General features: G+C 34.6%; 1 protein-coding gene across 7 annotated transcripts in view; it reads right to left on the reverse strand.

Moving 5' to 3' along the window:
- The window catches only part of SNX29 (sorting nexin 29), a 718,720-nt gene that overhangs the window by 342,489 nt on the left and 370,206 nt on the right, over positions 1-6,025 (reverse strand). The window lies entirely within an intron of this gene.

Here is a 6,025-nt window from a genome sequence, read left to right on the forward strand (position 1 = left end):
AACATTACAAAGGCCAAAAAAAGGAAATCAAAAAAGCTCCAGATTCAAATTACTTTTTTACCACAAAGATCTACATGAGAGCAGTTAAGCATGGAAAAAGGAAATAAATTGAGAAAACATAAGAATATAGAGTAATACAAGCTAGAATGCGAAAATTTACCTGATAGATGATTCAGTCCTTTCTGAAAGTGGGACACTCCCTTGAAAAATGAGTATTATTTATATGACCATGTAAAGATAAATGGTTTGAGAGATGCTGCTTCCACTGTCCTCTAATCTGACTGTGATTCTGAGTCTAATTTAGCAAATGCAGGCTATTCCAACCTTAGTATAAAGTAAACACAGCAATATCAGAAGTAGGAAATGATAGTAATAATAGCTAGTACAAATTGAGAACAAATAGAAGACTGCATTCTGATTTTGCAAGAGGCCCCCAAAGAAAGGATGAGAATACCCACAGAAGAGGAAGGAATGGTTCAAATTATTTCTCACATCTGATCAAATACATGAGGCAGCATTAGTTACTTCTAGTACTTATAGGACTTTATAGTTACAAATACCTCATATTTTCTCATTGATCCTGACAGCTCTATGAAGGAATTATCATAAATCATGGTCCTATTTTAAAGAAAAGAAAAATGTAGTTCAGATATAACTAAATGATTTGTATAAGATCATATAGTTAGGAAGCAAGGCAAGGATAGAAACTCAGATCTGCTGATTAAAAATCCAGTCCCCTTTCCACTTCAGTATGCATTCCCAAAAGGCACTAAAATAGCTGTGGTATACAAGTATGGAAACAGTCAAATAATTGTTTAAATAAAAATAAATTGTCCTAGATTTCATCAGGTAGCTTCTCATATGTCATCTGTTACCATACACTGTCCACCCATACCTAAGGCTCCAAGGGTAAAAATCAAATTATTTTAGAGGCTTGAGGATTTCACAAGCCAGGCATTTGTTTATTTTTTTTTAAATTTTTCAACCATTTTAATTTAATTCTAAATTCAATTTTCAATTATTGAAATTATATTTACTAATATTCTTAGAGAATATGGCACTAAAATGAAGACTTGAGCCCTATATTCCAGGGTTGATACTTCCTGAATTGCATTCTCAAATTGTCAGGGAAGTGTGCTTGTTAAAGCAATTAAAGATAGATTTCTTACTGAACATACTGAAAACTGATAATGACGTATGTGGTTTGACAATTAGGTAGAGAAGTTATGTGTAAGCAAATTAGGTAAAAACATAATTTTAAAAAAAATAGCTCCTAAGTCTACCACATAACATTCTATCTTGAATTGTGTTTTAGATTAGTGAGAAAACAATCTGCTCATATTATACAAGTTTAGGGGTTTTTTTTCTCCTGCCATCCAGCCTAAATAGCAAAAGCATATTTCCATGAAAGAGTTTATTCAGATAATTGCAAAATTTCTTCCACCAAGCAGACACATCCTAATTTCTAAAATGCAAAGTCATTTCTTCTGACATATATCCTTTCAAACAATGAAACTCCACAAATCCCAGAGAAGGGTCATTGATGGCTCAAACCAATAGTGAAAATATACAACTTCTCATTTGGCATCTGCTAATAGCCCTTTAAAGGCAGAAGCAAAATACAGAAGCTAAATTGCTAAATTATTGGCAAACTTTTTTGCTAAGGTTATTTTAGCCAAAAAAAAAAATTGATAAGAATAGAAAGATATTACTTTTTTTGTCTTCAATAGACAAATGATGGTGTATTATTGCAGTGAGACAAGGTTACAAATTCTTCCTATCTACATTGTAGATAGAGCTTTCTTCTTTAAAGAAGTTAGGAGGCACAAGGAGTAAGAATACTGGACTTGAAGTCAAGAAGATCTGAGTTGAAATCCTGCCTTCTAAACTTACTGGTGGCATATAAGACACTTAATTTGCATTTGTTTTAATTTTCTCAATTATAAAACTGCGAGAATAGCATCTAATTTCCAAGACTAGTGGGGATTATATGAGATGATATTTGTAAAATACTTTGCAATTTTAAAGCTCTATAGATAGGGGCGGCTAGGTGGCGTAGTGGATAAAGCACTGGCCCTGGAGTCAGGAGTACCTGGGTTCAAATCCAGTCTCAGACACTTAATAATTACCTAGCCGTGTGGCCTTGGGCAAGCCACTTAACCCTGTTTGCCTTGCAAAACCCTAAAAAAAAAAAAAAAAGCTCTATAGAATATTAATTATTAAAAGCATTTCTGCTCAAAGAAGGATAAATTAAAGTAGGGAACAGTTCTAGAAACAATAAGTACTTACTGAACCTCAACTGGAATATAAGGATATAAGAAAGATATAATTGCTGCTCTCAAAGGGAGCACAAGTTAAAGTACATAGCCTGATAAAGACATTCAGGAGCTCAGGGTCATTGTGCATTGTCCAGGACAAGAAAGACTTAATAGAAGAGATAATGGGGGGAGTTGAGCTGTCAAAAAAGGCAAGGACTCACCTGAACTCTCCCCAAATCCCCTCCCAACACCTTAATGCCAGAAAAAAATTCCTGGAGCAATAGAACCCATAAAAGGAAGGGATGAAATCATCTTACAGACAAAGACAACTTAGAAGGTCAGAACAAAAAGTCTGTTGCAGCTGGTGGGAGTGGAACACAGGGCAGTGCAGTCCACACCAAGGCCCAGAGCCAGCAATCCAGGAGCAGGTATTGGAAGCCACTGATCAGAGGCAGCAGCAGCAGCTGCTTTCTGAGCTCTCAAAGGGGTCAAATCAAAAGGAGATTACAGAGTCTCTTTGCTTCCACAGGGGGCAGGACCCTGTGGCTTTGCCACACATGACTCCACATCATTGTCCTGGGTAGCAGTTCCAGGGCGAGGAGGAGCACTGGCACACCAGAGCTTAGGTCCTCAGTGAAGGGAGAGAAAAGAGTGCTTGTGGTCACTCCCACTCCAGAGCACAAGCCAGGAGAGTGGTAAACACATCTCTCTTTAGATCATATCATCTTGGAAAAATGGAAAATTTAGGTCCATAGTCATGTCTCTGAAAACAACTGCATAAAACCCCTGAAGCTTGGAACAGTGTGTTCTCCAACCAAGAAGCAGAGCCCCATTTTAGCAAAAAACTACAAAAAATAGGTGGGGAAAATGAGCAAACAGAAAAAAAATCTTGACTATAGAAAGTTACAAGTTCAAAATATACACACACACACACACACACACACACACACACACACACACAGAGACTCATAAGAAGACAACAAAGTCAAAATTCCTACACCCCAAGCCTCAAAGAAAACTATTCATTGGTCATAGGTCATGGAGGAGCTCAAAAGAGGATTCCGAAAATGAAGAGAGGTAGAGGAAAAAAATAAGAAAAGAAATGAGAGTGATGCAAGAAAATAATGGAAAATGAGTCAGTTTGGTAAAGGGCACATTGAACACACACACACACACACACACACACACACACACACACACACAGAAAAATACTGAAGAAAATACCATCTTAAAAAATATATCAAATAGTAAAAGAGATACAAACATTCAATAAGAGAAAGAATATCTTGAAAAGTAGAATTGGAAAAAATGCTGCAAAAATTCACTGAAAAGAAGAATTCCTTGAAAAATAGAATTAACCAAATTAAAAAAAAGAAAAAAGCTCATGAAGAAAATAATTCCTTAAAAATTAGAATTGAGCAAATGTAAAGTAATGAAGCTATGAGAAATCAAGAAACAAATGGACATTTAATATAACTGAGGAATTTCAAGTATTCCTGATGAGAAGATAAGAGTTTAATAGAAAATATGACTTTCAAATACAAGATTCAAGAAAAACAAAGAAAGCATAGAAAGTAAACAGGAAAGGGAAATTATAAGGCCCTTAAAAAGGTCAAATTATTTACATTCCTACATAGGAAGACAATACTTGTAGTTCATAAAATTTCTTATTATTAGGGCAGTTAGAAAGAGTATATGTAGACAAAGGACATAGGTCTGAGTTGAATATGATAGAGTGATATCTTAAAAAATAAAATTAAAGGGTGAGAAAGAGAAATGCACTGATAGAAAAGGAAAGGCTAAGACAGAAAGGGTAGCATTACTTCACATAAAATAGGCAAGAAAAAGATTTTACAATGGAGGGAAAGAGGTAGGAGCTGAAGGAGAGTCTTTAACTTTATTCCAATCAGAATTGGTTCAAAGAGGGATTAAACAGAATCCCTCAATTGGGTATAGAAATCTATTTTACCCTAAATAAAAGTTAAAAGTGACAGGGATAAGAAAAGGGGGTGGGAGGGGAAGAGAGTGAAAGAAGGAAGGGCAGATTGCAGGAGGTGGTAGTCAAAAGCAAAATACTTTTGAGAAGGGACAGGGTGAAAAGATAGAGAATAGAATAAACAGAGGAGGGGTATGCAATTAGCAATAGTAACTGTAAAAAAAATTTTGAAGCAAATTTCTCTGATAAAGATCTCAATTCTCAACTATATAGAGAACTGAGTCAAATTTATAAAAATAAGAACCATTTTCCAAATGATAAATGATCAAAAGATATGAATAGTTTTCAGATGAAGAAATCAAAGTCATCTATAGCCATTAAAAATACTATAAATCACTACTGATTGGAGAAATGAAAATTAAAACAATTCTCAGGTGCTATCTCCTATCAGATTGGCTAATAGGTCAGAAAAGGAAAATGACAAATATTGGAGGGGATGTGGGAAAAATGAGAAATTAAGGAATTGTGAATTTTTAAAAATTTTATTTATTTAAGGCAATGTGGTTAAGTGATTTACCCAAGGTCACATAGCTAGGTAATTATTAAGTATCCAAGTCACATTTGAACTCAGGTCCTCCTGACTCCAGGGTTGGCGCTCTAATCCACTGCACCTCCTAGTTGCTCCTGGAGTTGTGAATTGAGTCAACCATTTGCTAAGACAATTTGGAACTATTTCCAAAGGTCTATAAAACTATGTATCCTCTTTGTCCTAACAATGCCACTAGTTTTGGGTCTGTATTACAAAAGAGATAAAAAAACAAAAAGGAAAGGACCTCTATGTACAAAAATATCTGTAACAGTTCTTTTCTGGTAGCAGAGAATTAGAAATTGAGGGGATGCCCATCAAATGGGGCATAGCTGAACAAATTATTTTTTGTGATTATGATGGACCATTATTGTGCTATAAGAAAGGATGAGCAGGATACTCTAAGAAAAACCTGAAAAGACTAACATGAACAGATACAAAATGAAATGGTTCAAAGCCACAACAATATTGTAAAAGGATCAGCCATGAATGATTTAGCTATTCTGTTCAATACAATAATCCAAGACAACTCTGAAGGTTTATCAGGTCTGAATACAAATTAAAGCATTTTTAACTTTATTTTTCTTGAATTTTTTTGGCCATATTTTCCTTCAGATGATTAATATGGAAATGTTTTCTATGAGTACACATGGAAATATGTTTTGCATGATCCCACATATAACCTATATTGAATTACTTGTCTTCTCAAAAGAGGGGGATTGTGAAAATAGGAAGGGAGAAAATTTGGAATTCAAAAGCAATTTTAAAAGTTGGTTGTCCATGTAACTGGGGAAAAAGCATACTAAATATAATTTTAAAAACATAAATTAAAAGATGTTGCAAAAAGAAACAAATAAAAAGGTAAATGTGAAAAGGGTCATGAAGGATTAAAAAAGATTCATATGGGAATAAAGAGAAATCCAGAAACACAAAATATATTAGCAAAAATAAAAATAAAGATGTATAGGGAAACAATGAATCGACTAATCTGACTGGCGCTAAGGATGTATGTAGCTAATTAGTAAGCAATAAGATATAGGTTTAGGTTAGGATCTTCTTTGACAGGTTTAGAATTTTAGATTTTAGATTTGCTCTGTAAGGAATAAGAAATCACTAAAAGTTTTTGAGCAGGTAAATGATATAATGAAAGCATTGTTTTAATATTAATCTGAGGGGGCGGCTAGGTGGCACAGTGGATAAAGCACCAGCCCTGGAATCAGGAGTACCTGGGTTCAAATCCGGTCT

This window comes from Macrotis lagotis, chromosome 8 (assembly GCF_037893015.1).
Source record: "Macrotis lagotis isolate mMagLag1 chromosome 8, bilby.v1.9.chrom.fasta, whole genome shotgun sequence".
Classification (NCBI taxonomy): domain Eukaryota; kingdom Metazoa; phylum Chordata; class Mammalia; order Peramelemorphia; family Peramelidae; genus Macrotis; species Macrotis lagotis.